The 24280-nt window shown below is 43.5% G+C and overlaps 1 long non-coding RNA gene across 1 annotated transcript in view; it reads right to left on the bottom strand.

Annotated features, from left to right (window-relative positions):
- Window positions 1-210: 210 nt before the first annotated feature.
- LOC146870122 (uncharacterized) overlaps window positions 211-24280 on the bottom strand; it is a 365571-nt gene continuing 341501 nt past the window's right edge. Inside the window, exons 3-4 of the long non-coding RNA XR_014969486.1 lie at window positions 8377-8478; window positions 211-3668 (exon numbers count right to left, since the gene is read on the bottom strand). This is a non-coding gene — a long non-coding RNA (uncharacterized LOC146870122). The remainder of the gene's footprint in view (window positions 3669-8376; window positions 8479-24280) is intronic.

Genomic DNA, 24280 nt, shown 5'->3' with positions numbered 1-24280 from the left:
TCCCATGTGATGCACAATGTCAAACCGGGTCTGTTACATTTATATTTTTGTTGTTGTTCTTCTTCTTTCCTATCCTTCCTGAGTGTTCTGTATAGTACACCAACCATGAAAGCCCTTGTTGTCAAACTCTCACAGAAGGCTATTCTGTATTGTTATGTTTTTTAATAACAGATGCAATACATTCAATATTATTATTAACACTAACAAGTGTGACCACACACTAAGTTATATTTTATATTTGTTTGTTTGTACAAGTAGTAAATGAACAACAACAATGAATGCCACATTTCACTGATGTTCTTCGTACTTCTTTTCTTTAAGGTACACAAACAATGAGGAGACATCACCCACTGTACTGCAAGACAGAAATCCTGATGTGCACAATGTCATGTGACGTGTGACCACAGACATCTCTTCAACCTGCGCAGATGCGTGCTGCTGACATCTTCAAGATGGCCCTAAAGAAAGGTACCAGGTCCAGGAACAAGAAAGTTGCCAGTGAAAGAAGTCACTGCCACTTACCAAGACAGGTATGTCGCCTAAGACCTTTGTTGAGAAGTCAAAAATTGCGCCTGCAGCAGCGGTGTCCAGGGAGCAAGCTTGGAGCAGCACCCCCGCATCAGTGGACCTACCCCACCAACCTAGGCCCAAACCCATGTCTGTCACGGAGGCAGCCAGTTTAATCACGAGTCCAACGTCGACAAGCAGTGATGTTGAAACTGACTTATCGCTATCACAAAGCAGTACCCAATAAATGCAGGAAACTCAGATAAGTGGGTGACCACAGCCGCTACCACCCCCAATAGTAGTTGTTCCTCCCAAAGTAGGGGCAGTTCAGGAGATCGAGCTTCCTGCAGAGGAAGAAGAAGAGCAAGCCACACTTTCAGAAGATCCATTATCTTCCACATCCCCCGGAAGGAAAAGGTCCATCAACCTCGTCTGCAAGCCCCCTTCTGATGATTTAGATGCCACTTGGAAGACACCTCATTCTGACAGTGAGACATGCCATGAGACAAGGCTAGGAAAAAGGAAGGTTAAAGAAAGCCTTAGAGTTATGGAGGTAGATGTAGAACAGATAGGATGATGATGAGCCAGTCATCATGGACATTAGTCCCGTCCCAGTGGAGACCAACATTACCCCATCCCAAATTGCTGTGAGGGATGTGGCATGGATACCACCAACATAGATGATACCACCAACACCACCTCCAGCTTCCATATTTCACTGGCAGCGACCTACATCCACCACAACCACCTCAGAAGAAGTAGGTACTGCAGAGAGTCAAACATGAGGCCCACCTACCAGTTCATCCGACATTGCAAGTGGCACCACCAGAGCCAGAAAATTGACTTCCCCAGTTTGGAACTTTTTTCGGTTAGCAAGTAGGAGGTGAACATTGCTATATGCACTATTTGTGGACAAGGTGTCAGTCGGTGTGAAGCTTGGTACAAACTATGGTACCGAAGGCCAAACAACCCATCTGAGAAAACACCACTTGATAAAGTGGGAGGCGCACCTTAGCGGCCAAAAAACAGCACGTGTTGTTGATGGAGGGGATGAAGAAGAAGAAGCAATATTGGTGGAAGTTGATCAGGATGGAGACATTTTATCTGTTACACAAACCAGCCCTGTCACCAGCAGTGCAGGGGTACCACCCACATCATCATCAGCAACATCGCAATGACACAAGAGTCAGGCTGAGACACCAAGGGGTCCAAGGCAAGAGAGTACTGCAACGAAAAAAAGTGCATTAAGCATAACATCTGGCATCAAGAAGTCACCTGAATCAGTGGCACCAGAAAAGAAAAAAATCCAGGCTACCATCCTCAGCATGTTTAGGTCGGAGGGGCAGTACGAACGCAACCACCCAACGGCACGTTTATACAAAGCGAAGCTGGCTAAAATGTTAGCGCTGGGCCTACTCCCTTTTTCTTTTGTGGAAGGGGTGGGTTTTCTTGAATTTGTCCGAAATGGAAGGTTCCCAGCCGGTCCATCATCATGACGTGCTGAAATTGCTTGGATAAGCTTTGCAGCAGGGTGCTGTTCACACTATCCACCTGACAACAGACATGTGGACCAGTTGCCAAGCCACTGATTACTTGTGCATCACTGCACAATGAATCTCTTATGTGGGGGGTTGGAAAAAAGATATCTGCAGCATGTGTTGTTGACACTGCTGAGATTTTTAATGCCACTCGGAAACATGCAACTGTAGCCATGTTCACCAAGGAGAAATCTCATACTGCTGCAAACATTTTGGAAGACTTTGACAGCAAGGTCTTTGAATGGCTGTGACCAAGAGGGCTTAACATTGGTTTTGTAGCCACGGACAATGACAGTAATATAGTTAATGCTATGGCCGATGGTGGCTTTTTCAGGGTCCTGTGTTTGGCGCACTGCATTAACATCATTGTTCAAGACTTTCTGGAAAAAAGACAGAGTCAGTAAGTTACTGACCACCTTCAGAAGAATGTGCACACATTTCAGCCATTCTTTTAAAGCCCGAAAGCAGCTGAGGATCGTTTGTTTAACGTGATAACAGAATGACAGTTAAAGCACTCATCCAGGAGGTGCCAACACATTGGAACTCAACTTATTACATGCTTGAACGTCTGTTTAAGCAGTACAGACCAATCAATGAATATGTCATGCAAAGAGGGGATGCTACTCTGAAAGGCATGGTCATTGAGATGGATCAATGGAGCCTAGTTAAATGCGTGACAGAGATGCTACTTCCTTTCGAGGTCTTCACACATGAAATCAGCAAGGAGGACTGTACTAAGGGCCAAGCTATCCCATTGTTGCACATGCTACAGGAACAGTTGAAGGGGGTGTCTGCAATGTACGCAGGTGTGGAAGTAAAAAAAGAAGCATATGAGTTGGTGGAGAGCTTAAACCTTCGCTTTTCCGAAAATACAAGGCTGCAAAAAAGGATTGTGTCATCCAACCATTACATTAGTGCCACAATTCTGGATCCACGGCATGAACCATTACTGCACACTTTCATTCCTTTTTCAGATGGGGATGTTGCCAACTACAAAACTTTGATAGCTGTGGAAGCCAGTCAGCTAGAAAAAGAATATCCGGGAATTAGAGGCCCGCTCCTCCAGGCCACAAAAGGTACTGCAGGGCTTCAAGTTCAACTTCAGAGCCTAAGGGCAGTGTGGTTGGCTCATCAACAACACCAAGAACAACATTAACAACATCAATAAGAACAGGAGCATCAGCCCCAAAATCGGCACAGGAAGGGTTTCTACAGCAAGGACTTAAGTCCAGTGCAGAGGCAAAGGCAAAAGAGGCTGAGCAAAGCGGAGCACCCATGAGCATTGAGCGGATGGTCCAGGCCTATCTGGATGACCTAACAGAGGTCTACTTTGATCGAAACTCATTGCTGTATTGATATGGGAAAAGGTGTCAATGGCCAGTGCTCAGCAGGATTTTGTTACTTAATTTGGAAAATGCTATGTTGCTGTGTGTGTATGTGTGCTCAGTGTTGTCTGGCTCAAAATCTAAGCTAAGTGGGGGTGGGGTGCTGCTACTGCTGCCTCCTCCTCAGCTTCCAGAACCACCAGCTGTTGATATTCCACACGGATAGCTTCCAGCTTCTGTTGCAAGGCCATGGCTGCTAACTCCTTCCTGTTTTGTTGTTTCGGTTGGGAAGGAGTACCTATATGAAGAACGGAAAAAAGACAATTGTAACCAATAATATTAGCAAAACAATTAATTGTAGAAATAAAATTATAGTGGCACAGTAGCACTAGCAAGCACAGTACATAACATTTGTGGTATCCACCCACTTCCTATCGCCCATGTTATGCTCCCATTTTATGAATGGGTGATTGATTATCTGGACTGGGATGGATGTGACGCCCCAAAGGTGGTGGACAAAAGAGTACTAGCCCTACTCTTCGTGGATGACACCCTATTAATTTCTAAATCCCCCCCATGTTCTGCAAAAATTGTTGAATAATTTTATTGAGTAATGCAAGGAACATGGCTTGGTATTAAACCAGGCTAAAACTAAATACATGACATTCTCGAAGGGGAATTCCAAGCCATCAAAAAGACCAATGTATGTAGGAAATAGCCCCCTAGAGCAAGTTTATGCCTTTGACTATCTGGGTATCCACTTAACATCAAAGCTAAATTGGATGCCCCACATCGAAAAAGCACAATTATCACTAATCCAACAAACTGCTCACTTAAGTAAAATCCACACAAAAAACAGTGTCCAGGAAAGTGGCCTCAGCATTGGAAACTTATAATACCAAAATGTTGGGGGAGCCCTCAAAGGGGCTGAATTGTGGGGCTCTGGAAACACAAACTCTCTTACTTTTGTAGAAAACCGGTTTCTCCACTCAATGTTAAACCTCCCCACTAGTGCCCCCTTGACTCCTATGTTTTTGGTCTTGGGCCAAAAACTGTTTTCACACAAGATGGGCTACAAGCAGTTAATGTTTTGGCACCGTCTGTGGTTGGTTAAAGAGCTATCCCCATACAGAGCAGAGACGATTGATCTCCTGAAGTGATCCCAGGTTCACTCTATCCCTTCGTTTAGCTTCTTGAAGAACCTACTGAAGAGACTTGGGATGGAGGAATATTGGCCCTCCCCAGAAAGATTGAGCCTTATCCCAAAATGCAGTGACAAAGAGATTTACTGGGATACTGTTATGGTGAAGGAGATGGCTAAACCGGTGGGCACACTGACCCAGAATTTTATCAGTTTTAAATTTGCCCTATTCTATGAGGAACCTATTAATGAAATTGTATCACCACTGGCATGGAAATTATTCATACAATTCTGTTTTAAGACCTTACCCACTAAACTGTTCTGTAAAAGGTGGTGAAGTAAGGCCACCACAGATGATCAGTGTCCCGCATGTATGGCTTGATCAGAATCAATAGTCCAGTTGCTATTCTTTTGCCCCCATTATAAAAGCCTCCTCGGCAAGTGGATTGTGCCATTGTGTAAACTGATTGGACCTCAACATTACATAGAGGTTATGAGAATTTTAGCTACTGACACTCGCAGGGTGGTTCTTTTTGGTATGGCCAGATTTTGGCATGCATTATAGATAAACGTTTTAAATGTATTATATGAGCTGCCTCCTAAAGCTTTTTAATTCTTGCATATCAAATCTTGGGCCACCTTATGGAAAATGATTTTTAACCTTTTATTGTTTTAATCACTGTTGTATATTGTACCTCGTAAATCGTCTTTTTATTGCTTGTACCATTTTTATATAGTATGGCACCACGCTCTTTATAAGATCCTTATGATCGAAAATAAAGTATTTGATGATGGTATCCTCCTACTTCCTTGGCCTCTAACATTTATGGGAGTTTCAGGCATTACTAGGCACTTTTGAGTAGACAAGTCTTCTCTCTCTTGATTAGCTAAATTAACCTTGTAGGCATGCCAGCTGAGTCAGCTTGTGCCCTAGACAGACATACTTGTGTCGCACACTCACGTTATTTACTACTGTCTGCAGGCAGTTATCTTATTTTTCCATTATGGCCGTACTCTGCTACATCAATGGCAACTGCTCAATTTCACTTTCACCCTGACTACTACAACAAGGCAGATGATATCTGATCTGAATGATTGTGTATGGGACGACGTGAGGTACTAATAATTGATTGTGTAACCAAGCAGCCGAAAGGCCGCCATGGCTGACACAGTTGAAATGACATTGGTAGGGAGTAGGCCTCAGAGTCAGAGGGAGGTAATTGATAATGGGTGGGTATGGGTACATATATACACAATAAATATGTTGTATCTGCTAACTACTGTGAGTCAAGGGAGCATTCTGAAATACAACCTTTAATCAAAAACCTTGGAAAAAAACAGTCCTTGTTTCTCCTCCCAGCGATTTTTCTATTTATCATTGCATGGCTCTTCTAGCATTTTTTTTTTATTCTAACCTTATTCTTATCTTCACCCTTGGCATTGCTACTCTGGCACGTTTTTTTTTTTACATTCTCTTCACTGTCTCCACCTATGCTAAGACTGAATGCCATCCAGGCATCCACCCCTTCAAAGTAAACATGGCTATCATTCTTCTTAATCTCTCAACAAACCTTTCACCAACAACATACATTTGTAATTTCTTTTAAACCACCACCCTTGTGTCCTTGCTTGCCTTTGAGTTTGACCCATCAAACCTTCCGGAGGATTCCTATCACCCATACAGTTTCACCCACCCAGGCAGGCATCCTTTCTTTCACCTTTCACCCATCCTTCACCCACCCATGCATCCGATGCATCCCGGGCCCCCTTCCTTCACCCATGCATCCTTCTCTGCCAGTCATATATTACATTTCACCCATCCTTCCTCCTTGCACCCTTCTTTCCCTTTTTGTTCAACCCATCCATCAAGGTCGTCTGACTCTTAGGGGTCTATTATGATGGGGGGCTGACTTTGTCCGCCTGCTATCGCCCCGGGAAATGGGCCGCCCGCTAAGGATGCGGCGATCCCGCATGGGCAATTAGGATGCGCCCGCCACACTGGCGGGCGCATCCCGCCACACTGGCGGGCGCATCCCGCTTTTTTTTGTATTGTGCCGGGTTGTGCTGTCAGAAGCACACGCCGCATACAAAAAATGCATGTGCGCATTTGCATGCACACTGTGGCAGGCACCGCGCGGTTGCTGCCACGTTGTCCATGCAAATGCTGGGAGATACCATAGGTACCGTCCATGTGCCTCCCCACCCACCCAACATCCTGGGGGCCCGCAACGGGTCCCCAACTGAGGAAACCACGTGCCTTTCACCACGGAAAGGCTGCTTCCCGCTGTCATCCTAATATGGATGGCGGTGTCTATCAGACACCGGCACCATATCAGGCACCTTTTCTGCCCGGTCACCCGTGTGACCGGCGGAAAACCGGCGGACGGTCTTTCCGTCCGCCAGGGTCCCCCCTGCCATGCTAATATGGCAGGGGGGAAATGGCATGCGGGCGGAGGAGAATGTCGGGCGGAACACCACCACCATGCGGGCGGTGGCGATCCGCCTGACATTCTAATAGACCCCTTAGTCTTCTTCATAAAACTTTCCCAACTGAGTTGAAGTCAGATATAAGAGGCCATTAGTTACTCAACTCCCACCGCTAATACTATTGCTAATGCTAAGTAAAGGACCGAGTGCCTCCTTCAACCATTGGTCACAACAACTTAGTCTCTCTCAACAGTACAGTGTACACCCTTGCAGCGAGTGTGTATTGTCAATAGTAAGGAATATAACTTACTACCACCTGCCACTGCTGCTGGCTCACCCACCCCAGCAACTGCCGCATCTGCTTGCTCCTCTGCTGGCGTTGCCTTCCCAACTGACCCCGGCACTGGTGGTCGGTACGCATAGAATAAACATTACACATTTTTTAGATGCCATATACAACTCCCCCTATTTATTTATTATCACTAGCAAGATTGAAAATAAAATGCATACATACACCGCACATATCACAAGTACAAATCGGGTACTAGAGTAGAGTAGACAGTAGTATGTCCTCCTAACTTATCAATAATAACAAACTATCTGGTTGGGCATTTTGTTGGTGGCAATTTTCGAAAAGCCTCTCAAGAAGAGGACAACCCAAAGAACTGGACTCAGTGGCCAGAGCTGTTGGTGAATCTAAGTTTTAAAACTTTTCAAAAAGAAAAAGAGTGGCCAAGTGAGTGGACAATCAGACATGAAGTCTCTCGAGTCTCAACTCTTGACTCAAATCTTTTCTCTTGGTTGGAAAATGTAATTGTGCCCCCCTCCTCCTCATACTTTCTTTCAGCCATGGTGCACGGTAATCAGTTGTTCACAATCAACTGCTGCTGCTAAAGTGATAATAACAGTACGAGGCCTAGACGAGAAAAAGTAAAAATACAACACTTTGGGTTGTCCACGTGACCATCATTTTATTTATTGAGCATGAGAAGTAAAAGACAGCCTTCTAATCTCAATAAGCATACGTAGAATACCTTCATTGGCCATGCATTCTGCACAACAGAGTAGTAGTACTAGTAGTATAAAGGACCAATGTGTTCTCTGAGTCTTACAGTAGTACCATCACAAGGCAGTCCACAAAATATAAGGGGAGAGGAAAAGCTGACTGAAAAACCAGAATAAATTATAAAGCAAGCTACAGACAGACTAATAATAGTAGTAGTACAGAGTCAGAGGCAGTTAGATTGATGTAAAAAAAAGGCACTAGAAATATAATAACTAAGTAGGAAGGTAATGCATGGATAACAAGAATATAGAAATAGATAGATCGAAGAAGATTTGTTAAAAATTTGAATTAGGAAACGGAAATAAATAGGTCAAAAAAATAAGATGCAGTAAAAGTTTGGAAGAAATAATTATTAATAACAGAAGGACTTACTGGGGCCAGCAGCAGATCCATCTGTAGAGGAGCGATCCTGGCTCTGGGAGGCACCTACAGCTCCCGCCTCAGCAGACCCCGTCATCTTCTTGCCCACGGATGCTGATTATGTAAGACATAATAAAGAGACAAAAATGGATTGGTGTGAAACAAATAATAAATATTTTAACCCCTTCGCCGCGGCAGGAATTCCGCCGCGGTGCTGGGGGGATTTGGGGGCAGTTGCGGTGCCGCCGTGCTCATGACGGAACCACGCCGTCATGAGTCACGGGTGAGCTGTGCTCATGACGGCGTGGTTCCGTCACGACTCCGCCCACTGCGCTAATCGCCCGCACAGGCGGGGAATTAGCGCCGTGTGGGCGGAGCGGCCGCCAACGGCCGCAGCATGACGGAACCACTCCGTCATGAGCACAGCGCACCCGTGGCTCATGACGGAGTGGTTCCGTCATCGGCACGGAACGGGTTAAAAAGCGCTCAAAAAAGATTTGTTGACAGAAAACGACAATTGGAATAAAATTGACCTATCTAATCAGATCGACTAGTAGTATTATGGTCATGGACAGTCCTATCTCTTTATTATTCCAGTGTTCCATTCTGATTCCAGAATCCTAAACCTAAGTACCACCTAGCCCGCCTATTCCAAAGACTTTGGAATGAATTGCCAAAAATTATATTTGCTTCTTCTGGGTCTCCAATCTCATTCGCAATCAACAATGAATCAACCCCGTTTGATCGGCCAATTGTTCACTAAGTCTGCATTTCCGTTTCTTTTAGTCCTAAAATATGCATAGATGGACCCATGCATATTGCATGCACAAAATTGTTGGTTGGTTGCTGTTCTGCTGAGTTGCTATATTATTCACTTACTAACAAACTACAAAAGGTTCTACTAAGGACTGGAGTCAGCAGCACATGAAGGAGGACATGTCACACGGACCGCTAAAAGATTACCAAATAATACTAAGTTACTAACTATAGTAACTACCTACCACCACTATCTTAGTGACAGGACAAAGGAAAGGCGTCTCTCTAGCATTACTTAACTTAAGTTCTCTAACCTCTCTTACATAATCAGCCCAAACGAGCGCAAAAATAATATTCGCAATAACACAGAACAGAACACACAATAGTAATAGAATTAGCTACTCGCCAAGCCCAACGACCTCAACACCTAGCAGGTCCAGCAGATCCTGCTCCTATTCCAGGATGTCAGACCACAGGTGGTCCGCTGGTTGTGGGTGCGCCAGACCTCAGAACAGCGAAACACTGCCAGGCGAACCTTCGTCCACCGGCGGTGATGCTCCTATCCCATAGCTGGAACCAGGCCTGCCACCTGCTGCCAAGGTTAAGGGGGAGTGGCGCTGTGCAAAAAAACACTAGGGCGGCCACCTCCACCGCTGAGAATAAGGGCCAGGCCTACATCCCTTCCAGGCACTGTCTTCCACAAGGAAGGCAGCTCATGGTCTCATTACCCTTAGCCATTGCTCTGAGGAGGTAGAGGACGGAAAAGAAAAAAATAAATTCTGAAAAAGAAGTAGGGAAGTAAAAAGAAATAAAAAGCTATTAATAGAAAAACAGTAAAAAAATGCAGTAAAAAGTAGAAATAAAACGCAAAATATACACAGGAAGAGAGAGGAATAGATAATAAATAAAAAGTTCAGAAAAAACGTTTTAGAAATAAAGGTTTGAAAAGATTTGAGAGGATTCAAAAAGAGGCCAAAGAACCATACAAAGAGTAGAAAAACAAGATGGCCACGCCAATTGGCGACCGCTTGGTGAAGTTTGCGCGATATTTCCCACGAACATGCAATTCGCATAGTGCTGCGATGCGAACTCCGCCCGCGCTTTACTATAAGTGGGGATACAAATATTTTGAAAGCAACATTAATGGATTTAGATAATTACTTTTGACCAAAGGCGTGCATGTGCATCAAACGTTACAATTGTTTTCAGCACAAGCAGAACACAGGAGAATCTGCTGACGATTACGTGGCAGAATGGAACACGTTAGTTATGGAATGCAAATTTGGGAATTTAAATGACGACTTCATAAGAGATCAGTTGGTCATGCATGCAAGAAATGCTGCAATTCAAGAACGATGGTGGGTTAATGGTGATGCGACACTTGAGGAGGTGTTGGCAATAGTGCGAAAAGCAGAACTCTCTGGAAGATATGCAACAGAGCTTAAACAGAGCTGAGTGTTATCTCAGAAAGGACTTGATGGGTAAGGAAAAAAATCATTCTTGTTGCGTCCAGATCACTGTCACCAGCAGAGGAAAAATATCCTATAATAGAGAAGGAAGTGTTAGTGTGTGCTTGGGCTTTAGAGCATTTTTGAGCTTTTGTCTGGGGCAAGTGAGTGACCATCCGGACTGATCATAGGCCCTTAGTGAGGTTTTTGACTGTGGAAGGGGGTGTGTCTGCTTCTGCCAGGTTGGCGAGATTTACTGTGCGGATGAAAGATTATGGGTACAATTTGGTGTATGTACCTGGCAGGGAGAATGTAGTGGCGGACTGCTTATCCAGAATGCCTGTTCCTATGGAGGAATGTATGGACGATCCATAGGGAGATTTTAAAATTGCGTTGGTTTATGATTCAGGAGAACCGGCAATCAAGAGAGTGAAATAGGAGGAGGAGTTGTTGAGACAATATTGTAGGTTAGAATGGAGTTGTCAGTGGATAAGGATATGATTTTCAGGGGGTCAGGATTGTGCCACCTGAGGATCTGAGGAAGAGTATTTTGCAACTCTGCCATGAAGGGAATTTTGGTGTGGTGAAGACTAAGGCTGTGGTGAAGGGTGTGTTTTGGTGGCCTGGGATTTGATAAAGCATTGGAAAAGTGTGTAAGAACATGTACCTTATGTGCTTATGGAGACAGATCTTACAACCTTTAATGCCACCAATGAGTGAATGTTTAGTTCCTGAACAACCGTGTGTTGCAGTGGATGTGCTTGGTCCGGTGGGAGAAATGTCAGAGTATGAAGTGGCAATGATTTATATTTTTTCTAAGTGGCCATTAGTGGAGATTGTGCAAAGAATTAATACAAGTATGGTATTGGAATCTTTTGATAAAACATTTGTGTCGGAAGGTATGCCTGCTGTAGTGTTGAGTAACAATGGAGTGCAATTTACCTCCAACGCTGCAAAGAATTATTTGGAGAGAGCTTTTTTTAAAAATTCTCTTTATTAGATTTTACAGCATTGTATAAGCATTCAGCTATGACAAGCATCATGAACAAAAAACTGTAAAAAAAAGAAAAGAAAAAAAACTCTTTAGCGGTACATATTGTGATCAGACGGTACAATACATGCGATACCATTCCAATAAAACATACATTACAAGGCAGGTAGTATGAGAACACACCACTAGAAACATTAAAGCAATTCACTCAGTTTCAGTTTGGGCTTGTAACAATAAATAATCTCTCAACGGCGACCAGATGTCTTTAGGTCTGGATGACATTGGGAGTTCCTCTGCATACAACTCTAACTGTTTGCGGCAGTACGCTAAGTATTTAAGCCAGTCATCAACTTTAGGGGACAGTTTGCTTTCCCAAGTGAACATAATACGCCTTTTGACCAGCAGCAGAGCCACCCTAACAAATCTACCCAGAGCAGCCTTCAGATGAGGGACATAGCCAAGGAGACATTCCAACGGTGCACATTGTAAAGTGATTCCTGTCATGGACTGTATGCGTGTAGTAACACCTTCCCAATATTTAAACACGAGGTTGCACTGTCATGCTAGGTGAATAAAATCAGCATTCGGTAGACCACAGCGTTTACATTGATCGGAGTCCCTGAGACCCATTTTGTACAATTTAACAGGAGTATTATACATTTGATGAATGAATTTAAAAAGTATGATACGTAGATTGCCGTTAGGGGTAAGACGACCTGTTAATGTGCAAATCCATTCCCATTCTTGTGGGAGGATCTGGGGAGTCAGTAGAGCATTCCAACGCTCCAGACTGTTGTCCGGCCCACGCACCGTTTCCCCCTGCACAGCCTTATATAATTTAGTAATCAATTTCTTCTTGGTTGGGGTAACCAATAACAATTGAAGTGATTGGAGAGTAAAGGGCTCCACAGGGAAGTCAGGGTAGTGGTCCTTGAGTGCATGTCTCAGGCGAGGGAATATTGAAAAAGTACAGTAGGATTTCGAATATAATCCAAATCGTGCTCCGAAATATAATTACCCCCCGGAAATAGGTCGCTCATGTGTGTAATGTCAGCCTCTTTCAGAGCTTTTATGGGCCCTTGTTCCTGAGTTACTGATAAGGATGCGTGACCAGCCAGAGGTAGAGCAGGTGCGTAAAGAGGAAGCTTATGAGCGCGTCTGCCGATCTCCTGCCAGGCTGCGATTGTCATGTCAATGGTATTAATCTCAAGTTTAGGTGTGTGCCTATGAGTGTGTGTGATGATGCTCGCAAGCGGAACAGGGTGTGCGTCCCCATCCTCCACCGCAATGTGCGGGATAAAATCATGTGTCTGAAACCAGTAATAGGCATATTGGGCTTCAGCACAGAGATAATAGATATAAAAATCAGGAGCAGCAAATCCCTCTTTATCATAAGCAAGCGTTAGCGTATGACAGCTAATTCTGGGCTGTTTATCACCCCAAACCAATCTCAAGAGTTGGGTTTGTATTGTTTTGAAAAATTGCTTTGTGAGTTTAATCGGGATGTTGCAAAAAAGATATAAAAACCTAGGGAGGATTACCATTTTTATCACTGCGATATAGTCTGCCAGTGACACCGGAGATGTATCCACCTATCCACCTGTTGCACCAGGTTACTGTAGGCCGTGCCGTAATTCTCCTTAATTACGATGTCAGGGTCGCGATGCACCCAAACACCGAGGTACTTTACCGGGTCAGTGGATCACACCAGAGGGTACTCTAACTGGGGCGGAGCCGTAGCTAGCGTCAAAGGGATAACAACCGACTTCTCCCAATTTATCTTCAGTCTGGAAAATAAGCCATATCGGATATATTCGCGGATAACTGGGGAATTTGGAGAGAGTTGGTGTGAAACACAGAACTACATTGCTCTATAATCTCAGTGGTAATGGCACTGTGGAAAAATGTAACTGGGTGTTGAAGGGAATTATTCAAGGTGCAGTGAGCAAGGAGAAGGATTGGAGGCTTGATGTGAAGAAAGCAGTTTGGGCTTACAGGGTAACCATCCATGATTCCACTGGTCTACCTCCATTTTTAATAATGAGAGGAAGAAAACCGAGATGCAGATTTACTCTGGTTAAAGGATGGAGCTGTGGAGCATTGGTCACTCAGTGGTTAAGGACAGGTTGGATGAAACACATGAGAGGAGAAAGACTTATTATGACAGAGTGCATGGAGTAAAAGAGGTTCAAGTGGAGGTTGGCAATTGGGTGTGAGTGAAGAAACCTGGTAAGATCCCCAAGGGGGAGAGTCAATTTTTGAACCCCAGGAAGTAGTGGAGGTGTTGAGAAATGCTGTTAGGCTGAAGAATGGTAAAGTGTGGAATTTGAAACGTGAAGCTCTAGGGACAAGCGGAGGTGCTGATGAGAGTGTAGGCAAGGAACAGGAGAAAGTCAGGAGTAAAGGTTCAGAATGGATAAATGATGTTTTGAACATAGTGTGGTACAATATGCTCTGGAATTGGATAGAGTGGTTGGTAGAGGAGAGGAAGGGGCTGGTGTTGGAAGGATGACAGACGTGGAGGAAGAGGTTTTGAATGTTGGGGATGCTGTGGGGGTTGGTGTCAATGAGGCTATATCTCAGGCATCCAAGGGTAAAGATTAGCTACATGAAGCTTTGGATAATACCACGAGGAAAAGAGCTTTGCATGGGTGGTTAAAGGAATATGTTATGTAATAGAACTATACATGTTTTGTTTCTTGCTCTAGAGGAGTTTAAGCTTCCTTCATGGTTTTTGGGCTTTAGAGTGGGTTAAGTTTCATTTCTTTTTTTTGTAGGTTCTGGTATGTTGTAATGTGTCTTGTTTATATAGAGGGGGATGTGTTGTGGTTTTACATTATATTTGTTAATGGTATTAGCAGGAGACATGGATTGTGTAAGTGATTCCATGGACAAGGTTCCATGGTACAGCATTGCCTGTGAGGAGACTGATGCGGTGGTAGCTGAGTCGACCTTCTCACCTGTTTCCTTTTATTGTAGCATGAATAAAGACACGCTAAGAACTACAGAGTACTACGTGTATTTGTGTGGAACACCCCCGCATAACATACAGTAAAGGTTATTAGTCAAGAATCCTTCTCTGAAAAAAGCAATCAGCATTGTTGAGAGTATGAAACATACATACAACCAGTAAAAGAAATACGCAATACCCCATTTGTCAGTGCTACCCATGGGGTTTGTGAAGTGTTGGAGTATGATTCTGAAGGTGTAGATTGTAATGCTTATTTAGGGGTAATTCTGAAAATCACACGAAAACACGAGAAACCCAAATTGAATAAGGGGAATATTAAAGATTCAAAAAGCCAAGTGTTTCAATTGTGGCAGCCCAAACCATATGTCAAATTATCCAAATTGTTATGTCTGAAATGTTAATTGTAGTAATTGTGGAAAAAGGGGGCATTTTGCACTAGTTTCTAACAATACTAAAGTGAACTCTTTCTTCTATTGCTTATGAAACTTGTGTTTCACAACATGTAATCGTACATGCAACCTACTCAGACGGGGTATTCAAACATGGGGACAAGTGTGGTAAATATTTCGTTACCGGTACTATTTTTTATGCGGTAAAGTCTTAGTGAGAATAACTCAGTAAAAATAAGAGGCAGAATCCGTGGTATTAGAGGTTTTAAAAGGCTTTATTCCTATACAAAGGAATACAATTCGAATTGTAGGCATTCTATTCCATCACCACGAAAGTTCAGGAAGGAAGGGCATATATTATTGACAGATAAGCAGTTTTATAGAAAATGCATTACAGTGAAACAGATGCAAGAGGCGTAACAGCTGATAATACAGATAAACTGTGCATACGTAACTAATAGAGGCGTATACATGGGTGTAACTAAAATACGTCATTAAACATGATGTCACAAGTGGGTGGATCCACAGAAGAATCCTGCAATGTCAGCAGAAATATTTGGCAGAGATGCGCGCGCAGCCGCATGACGTGTGATTGACGTGCGACTAGAGGGTGAAGGGGACTTGACATTTAGCTCTACATGTGGAGACAGAAGTCTGGGGGTCATGTCAACCTAATCCCAAATCATATCTAATATCCTATGTTTAAAGAACTGTGTTATCCAAAAGGAAAGGTCTCTAGGATAGAATCTATTCTATACTGACTGTTAGTGCGTGTACAAGCGTCTAAGTGTCTACACTAGATGCGAGGGGGTAGGAATATTCCATGGTAACGGGGCTATGAATTACTTGCATGAGGACAGCGAGGCCTGGCCCTTTGCACGGTAGCTGGAGGAATGTTTACCTAAACTGCTAGACAGGAATGCATCGGATGAGTAGCGGAGGAGATAATCTTGAAGGTGAAATACAGTTTTTGGCAGGCGATAGGCTGGATCAGGCACCGTTAGCCGCGCAGGGAGTAGGACAAAGTTCATGGATACAGATGCAGGCTCAGACTGGAGCTTTCAGAGGCAGAAGGCAGGAAAAGGCTTGATGACAGAATTCAGGGCCTACTCGCCTGAATCTGTAAAATGTGGAAAGTGAACCACATAAAGTCGGTGGCCTTTCATACTTAGGAATGGAATATCTGACCCATTCATGGCGGATCTGAAAGAGGACATGTTGACGGTGGACGCACATATATTTGCGTCTTCAAAACTGGAGCAGGAGGGAACATACATGTACTTATAGCATGTACATGGAGCCGTTGGGGTCTACGATAGGGGACATAACTGATCACAAAATTCATATTTCCTCATTCCCTCCTTGGCCCCCTACGGACCCTCAGGAGATATCGATCTTCATCAATCCATCGATCTGTTCATATAGCATCATTTGTTCTTCTTTCTTCTTCCGGGATCTTGAACGAAAACTTGGATGTGGGATACACGATGTGGCACACAGACCACAAATCGCTGGCCCACATTGTAGACATAAACAGCAACTGAATAGTATGAGAAAGCCAATACCTAGGAAGGATAGGATTCTCCATCCCCAGGCTGACAACACGCCCCAGAACCAACCGGACCAAGTCCAGGTGCCTGGACTCTGGTGTATCTGGCTTATAATCTTATGAAGGCGGGTTATGGCTTTATATACTGACGGCGAATTTTCTGGTATGAAAATGCAACAACTTGATCCGATGACCCTACAAGCTCCGCCCCTATCGGCCAGGATGACGTCAAGGACAAGACGATTTTGAAGCACAACAATCCGCATAGCAGACTGCTCTTCTGTTAAATTGCCTAAGGCGGAAATAGTCTCGTTCACTACTGCTTCAAGGATTCTGGTTAATCTACGTATCAGCTTACTATTAGTGACTGTACCTATATAGGGGAAGAATCCTTTATTGAAATCTGTGTATTTTTCCCATGCTGTTTCAGTGTAATCGACAATTGGGAGATCTCTCTGTTGTCTATTGTGTACTAAATGAGTATTTCTATGATAATCAGGAGGAGCTAGGAAAACAGGTGGCAGAAGGAATGCTATGTAACAAGTACCATCCCAATCTAGAGGTAGACATATATATGCGGTCTGGCCACATATGAAGTAGGAATGATGGGAAGCTCTAAATGTAGACTTGCCTTGATCACTGAATTTTATTACAGTGGTGCATTTACTATGGCCCATGTGTATGGAACCATTCTTTCTTATACATAATTCCCCTTTTACTGGGAATACTGACATGGCGGACAAGATTGGTGTAGCTTCAGATTCAACGTTCAGGATCATGAGGTTAAGTGTAAAATTACCTAATCCATATACTTCATTTTCTAGATCAGTTCCTGTTCTTTTGGGAAGTCCCTCCTTGTTAGGGTAGCAGACTTTAAGCAAAACTAGGTTCAGGTTTCCCCATACCCAGTTGTCTTGATAAACTGCGGAATTTGAATCTAGGAAATTAATCAAACTAAACCATGCTCCACAGGAGCCATTGTGTGTGAACGGATATGGAAAGAGGGGCGAAACTCCCTTATAGTTTTGATAGGGAGGGAGTCGGCCACATATCCAACAATTTGTGGCATTGCTGGTCTGATGGGAATGATGTAACATACTAATGAATGTGTTGTTGCGCAGCGCAAATCTATATGACAACTCATGCGGAGGTAATTCGCTAAAAGAATGTTCTGCAGTTACATTGTAAGCACGCTTAAGAATAGGGTAATAGATATGCAATAGTATGCTAAAAATAATGATCAGAAGACTTAGAAAAAACAAAATTAATAATGTTACTGTGCAGTGACTACGAAGTGATTTACAATACGCATGCTTTTTCAGCTGCATTCGCTGATTTCTTTCTCTATTCCGGTCTAGAGGATACATGTCAGAAACAAATTCAACCGATTCACCTTGGAGAGGACTTAAACAATCAAATTGTCTGACTTGCTAGACCTCAATTTTAGTTTATAAAGTTCTGGTTTTGATTTCTCAACCAAGGGGAGCTTTGAGTCTGTCTGTGAGGGAATACAGTGTTGAGTATTCACACTGGATGGTAGTCCATAAAATTTCTTGATATGACTCGAGTGCAACCACCCTTTGCGACCCTCAATCTTCACGGCAGTCCTTGTAGTCAGTAGAACCAACTTAGGCGACTTCCACCTAGGATCCAGTTGGGTCTTCCGGTCGAAATTCCTGACCAAAACCAGGTCACCAGGAACCACGTCATGGGGCTTCACCTCAGTATTATCGGGAAAAGCTGCGGTTACCTGTGAACGACAAGATTGTAGTGCAGACATCAAGGAAGCCAGGTAATCTGTCAGCATATTACAGTCAACATCAGTTATTTTGCGAGGTATAGGCGTCCCCCACATATTTGGTGGTCTACCGAAGATCACCTCGTACGGGGATAGCCCAGTTCGAGAATGTGCTACCATTCTCATGTAAAAGAGCGCAACTGGTAAGGCTACTATCCAGTCGACACCTTTTTCCCTACATATTTTGGACAATCTAATTTTCAGAGTTTGATTATGGCGTTCCACGAGACCTGCGGCCTCGGGATGCCGGACACAGTGGAATTTCCATTGGTAGCCTAACAAAAGGGAAACGTGTTTCATTAGTTCGGATGAGAACGGCTGGCCGTTATCTGAGTAGACAACACGTGGTAAACCGTACCGTGGGAAGAATTCTCGAACTAACTGTTTGGCAGTAGTCGGAGCAGTGTAATCTGAAACCGGGTATGCTTCTGTCCAACGGGAAAGAGCACAGACAACTACGAGAACATATTTGAATCCTCGACATCGTTCCATCTGGATATAATCCATCTGGAGGACTTCAAAAGCATGATCGGGAAGTTGAAATCCACCCTGCTCTACGGGGATGCTTTTACCTGGATTAAACTGACAACATATCATACAGGTACGAACTTTTTGTTTAGCTGCTGCTCGCAAGTGCTTGTTGAACCAAATGTGTTGAATGCTGTCTAGCATAGCTTTTTCTCCTAGGTGCGCTGGACTATGTATTGTGTTAATGATGACTTGAACCATAGAGTCGGGAAGAAACCATATAGATTTTTCCTTCGTCATCCATCCTTGATCCGTTTGGATCCCTCCTAATTCAGTCCATTTCTTTATTTCTTCTGGTGTAGCATGTGTCTGTATGTCAATTACATCAAGGGCGGGATCCTTAACTGTCATGCAATGTGTTGGCGTCGGAACTATTGTCTTTGTCATGTCAGTTGTGAGAGTCTGATTCTGAGCAGTCTGTTTAGCTGTTCTGTCAGCTAGGTCATTATCCTGAGAAATGATATCGGTAACTTTTGTATGGGCTTTGCATTTCATAATCGATATTGCAGTAGGTAGATGAATTGCGTCTAATAGGGCTTGAATGAGGGGTCCGTGTTGGATGTGGGCACCGTGAGAAGTTAAATAACCTCTCTCTCGCCACAGTACGCCGAAGTCATGGACGACTCCGAATGCATAACGTGAATCTGTGTATATGTTGACTTTCTTATTTTTGGCTTGAATACAGGCTTGTGTCAGAGCGATGAGCTCTGCTGCTTGAGCTGACAAAGTGTTAATACGATTTGTTTCAATGACTTCAGTGTCTGTTGTGACTGCGTAAGCGGCCACTAACTCTTCTGTACTTGTTCTCATACATGACCCATCTACATACAATGTCAAGTCTGGATCTGACAAAGGGATATCTGTCAAGTCTTGTCTGGGTTTCGTCGTGATAGTAATGACTTCGACACAATCATGTGCCAATGGATCTGTTCCGCCCACTGGTAACAGTGTGGCAGGATTTAACGTATTGCAACGTCTGATTTCTATGTGTGGCTGAAACAATGTCAGTTCGTAACCGGTGAGTCTCGCTATAGTCAAGTGTTGTGTTTGTGTGCGGTTCAAGAGAACCTCTACTGCATGTGGTACTTGTACTGTCAATTGATGTCCTAACACTATGGCATCGCTTTGTCTGATTGCTAAAGCTGTTGCTGCCACCGATTTCAGGCACGCAGGAAGAGCCTGAGCTACTGGATCTAATGTACTAGAGAAATAAGCACATGGTTTGTGTGATCCTGCTTGTTCCTGAGTGAGTACTGACAAGGCAGTACCTTCGCGTTCTGTAACAAAGAGTGTAAACTGTTTACTGTAACATGGTGTTGCTAAAACAGGTGCTTGGCATAAAGCTTTCTTTAAACTTTCAAAGGCGTGTGTATGTTCTTGAGTCCAAGGGAGGACAGTCGATGTGGCTGCCTCCTGTGTTGTCAACTGGATGAGTGGTTTTGCTAGAAATGCATATTGAGGGATCCACTGCCTACAGTACGAAGTGAGGCCTATGTATGCCCGTACCTCCTTTTGTGTCTTGGGTGGTGGCATGTTAGCGATTAACTGGATACGGTCGGGTGTAAGCTGCCTTCCCTCCTTGGACAGCGAGTGCCCAAGGTAAACAACTCGCTGGACACAGAATTGCAGCTTAGAAGGGGACACCTTGTGCCCCTTGTCGGCCAGAAATTTCAAAACCGTCAGTGACGCTGTTTCACATTCAGGTTCGCTTCGGGCGGTGATCAGCAGATCATCGACATATTGAAGCAAGGCAGTGTTAACTGGCATGTGGATACTGTCAAGTTCTCGTTTCAGTGCTTGGCTATAGATGCTGGGGCTTTCTGTAAATCCTTGAGGTGCGCGTGTGAATTTAAAACTTCGTCCATTTAAACTGAATCCGAACAAATATTGACTTTCCGGATCGATTGGGACACTAAAGAAAGCATTCTTGAGATCAATTACAGTGAAGAACGTTGCTTCTGAGTCAATAGCTGTTAGTAATGAAGAGATATCTGGGACCACGGGGTATTGTGGTACAATACATTTATTTAATTCGCGCAGATCAATAACTAATCGATATACTGGTGGTGCCTTTGGATCCGTTCTTTTAAGAATCGGAATTATCGGGGAATTACATACATTGGAGTCGTTTTCGACAACCACTCCTTGTGCAATGAGCTCGTCAATGATTTGCAGCAAAGCCACAACAGCATCGGGTGGTAACTTGTATTGTCGCATTCGTGGTAGTATTACTCCTGTTTTTAGTGTGACACGATATGGTGTAATATTCATGCAACCAACATCAGTGGGGCCTTGTGCCCATAAATGTGTAGGTAAATTCTGCAGTCGGTGATCCATGTCTCTGGACATGTAGTGACCTTTAAAGTCACGTAAAAATAGTCGTACTCCTTCCGGAGAACAACATATTATAGCTCCTAGAGCTTTCAATGTTTTTATACCTAACAAGTTTTCTGGACATGATTTAGTAAGCAATAAATCTGTAGTACGTGTCAATGGACCAATCGTAAGTGGAAGAGGTTGTGTCATGTCATTTATTATAGGTTTTCCTGAGAATCCAAGAGAAATATTCTGTGAGCCTGAGAGGGGTGCCCCTGGAACTTCACTGCGTCTTATAGTTGTTCTGCTTGCCCCTGTATCAAGTAGAAACTTTCTGTCTTCCCCTAATAGTTCACTATGTACATAAGGTCCCTCTTGGTCTACAGGAACCTCAAAAAGGGGTAAGCCAACTTCCCTCTCTAGACTATGTCATGTATATCGCTGATAATCGGGATAATCTGCTTGTGCATACTGATACATCTGTTGTGTTGTCGCTTGTGTTGCAGCAATAGGCTGCGCTTGTGGTGGTGCTACAATCTGTTGTGGAGCTGCCTGTTGCGGAGTTAGTTGTTGCAGAGCTAACCTAGGTTGTGTATGCTGAGGGATTTGTTGTTGATTCTGATCCTGTCTAGGTGGCCGTGGTCTCTCCTGAGTTCTACCTGTAGCAATATTATGTTTCAGGACTGGACAATCGTGTATATAATGACCTGGTTGTTTACAATAGTTGCATGTCCCTTTCGTAGGACCTGCGGAATCACCTTTATGATGACCATCGGCTGGAACTGATTGAGCAACAAGCATTTTCATTTTTGTATCTTTCATACGTCTTTGTTCGTGTTCTTGTTCTTCTCTAATTCTATTGTGATGATATTGTAACATCTGTAACATCTGTGATGGGGTGTTACCTTGCCAGGTACTTTCGAATTTCAATACTCTATTCTTAACTTGTAACAGAGAATTTTCAACTAATTTTGTCACGAACAGATGTGGATATGATTCACTACTCGCTTTTATGCCACTATTTATACCAAAACATTTTTCAAATCGGGAATAGAAATCACTAGTGTCTTCATCTTGTTTTTGTTTACAGGCTGAGATTGCACCCCAGTCTTCCTTTTTCGTAGTTAATAAACGTGGCAGTACCTGCACTAGTAGTCCTGCTAGTGCTGTAGTCTTTTCCCCAAGTCCTGATCCTGCAGCTCGGGCCTTCTCTTCGTTCTCTAATGCTGTCCAATCTATCTTTTGGTCTCCCACCTCCCATTCCTTTTCTTTGAGTTTCTCATAAACACCGGCGGGTAATAGGACTTTTAATATTTTCATAATATCGGGGTAGGTATACTCTCCCATGAGTAACATGTCTTTTATCTCGCGGTGGAAACCTGCTGGGTCCTTGTCATGGCTGGGTACTACTTTCTTCATTTCCAATAATTCTAGTTTAGTTATAGGCGTGTACACAAACACGCGTGTAAAGTTATTACCGTCACCTCTGATTGGGTGTACTTCGCGTAACGGGTTCTGTCTATCTATGTGATACATTTTTCTTCCCATGATGGGAACTGGAACGTGTTCTGGGCATACGAAATTTAAATATTGGTTTCGGAATTCTAGAATTTCTTTAATCAAATCAGTACTTGACCCTCTCCATATATTCGTGAGCAGTTCTGTCAATATGTCAGGTAAGGGTCCTGGATCGGAGTGTTGGCTTTTATATAATATAAGGAGGTGTTGAATCATGTATATACTAGCTAAACGCTGTTCGTATGGGTCAAGATTCAGAAACGTGTGTGCAAGTACATCATCATTGTAGTCGCTGGGACTGTCAGCCCATTGTACTGCTGACCTAGCTAATTCTTGTTCGTCCATGGAATCGAGCATATGGTACCCTCTTCGATCTCGGAGTAATTTATCAACGGCTTGGAATAGGTGTTCGGGGGATTTTGTATTTAACATAGGGTTTGGAAAATGTCTATTATATTCTGGACGTATTGGACGTATCGGGTCGTTAAAGTCTCTAGTATTATTATGGGGTCTTCCTCTACCTACATAAGCTATTGTTTCGACTTGTTCTGATTCTTGCTCCTCCTCCTCTTCTGATTCTACTCTGTCTGTTTCTCGTCTTTCTTTATGTATTCGTTCTACTTCCTTGCGGATCTTTCGACTCATGGCGATTATACACGCCTGTCTATCGTGTTTCTCTTCTGATATGTTCTGACCCCATTTGACAAGTCTTTGCATGGTATCGTGATCTGCCCCGGGCCTGTCTTGATTCCTAATTACACAATTTATGAAAAAACGTAGTAGTTGTCTTTGGACATCCACTTTCTGATATTCCATAGCTTCGTTAATACTTTCTGGACCTCGCCCTGTTTGGACAAAGCGATATATTTCGTCTAGGTGTTCACCCATTCCTGGTATTGTCATTAAATATAATGTAGCTCGTCTTATACGTAGTGATGATATGAGCAATTTATCCTGTCTACCTGGTACTGGGTCGTATCTACAATCCACAAGCTGTTCTTTAAACATGTCGGATGTCGCTAATTGGGGTGTACGTTGGAGTGCTAAATCTCTAAGGGTCTGTTTATTTCGCGGCGGGGTGGCAAACATGTCTGTCGTACCTCCTGTAGCACCATCTGAGGTGCTAGGCACGAAAGGATTCGTTGGACGTAGGATAGAGATTGTAGATGCGGGAAAAACTGTAGAAACGGACGGACCTGTGGGAACTTGTGTAGGAATTTGTAATTGCGGGGGTACAGACGGATGCTCTTGGTGTTGAACACCATCGGCAAGCAGTGAGTGTGGTATGGCATTAGCATACTCGGGAGCTACGTCATCTAAATAGGAAGAAAGGAAAACGTCCTTTGCTGTTTTGGGATGTGTTTTGGGATGTGCTTTTATCGGGAGTAATGGAGGAGTTAAATCTTTTGGTATTTCCGGGGTAGCCTTAGGTAACCCTTCGGCCAGAAGAGGATACATACCATTCATAAGAGTGTTTCTTTGTCTATCTATTTGTTCTGAGTTTACTCAGGTACCTTCCTCAAGTAATAGATTTTCTCGAGTTTTGTTTGAATTCTCTCTACCTTTCTCGTCCTGTCTGAGTGCTTTTTCTGTACGTCGGTATGATTCTTTACGCCATAATTCAATGGCATCTTTCTGTGACTGTCTGGCTT

Source organism: Triturus cristatus, chromosome 1_1 (genome assembly GCF_964204655.1).
Source record: "Triturus cristatus chromosome 1_1, aTriCri1.1, whole genome shotgun sequence".
In the NCBI taxonomy this organism is placed as follows: Eukaryota; Metazoa; Chordata; class Amphibia; order Caudata; family Salamandridae; genus Triturus; species Triturus cristatus.
Note: the sequence above shows the minus strand (reverse complement) of the source record. Positions and strands in the feature narration are given on the sequence as shown.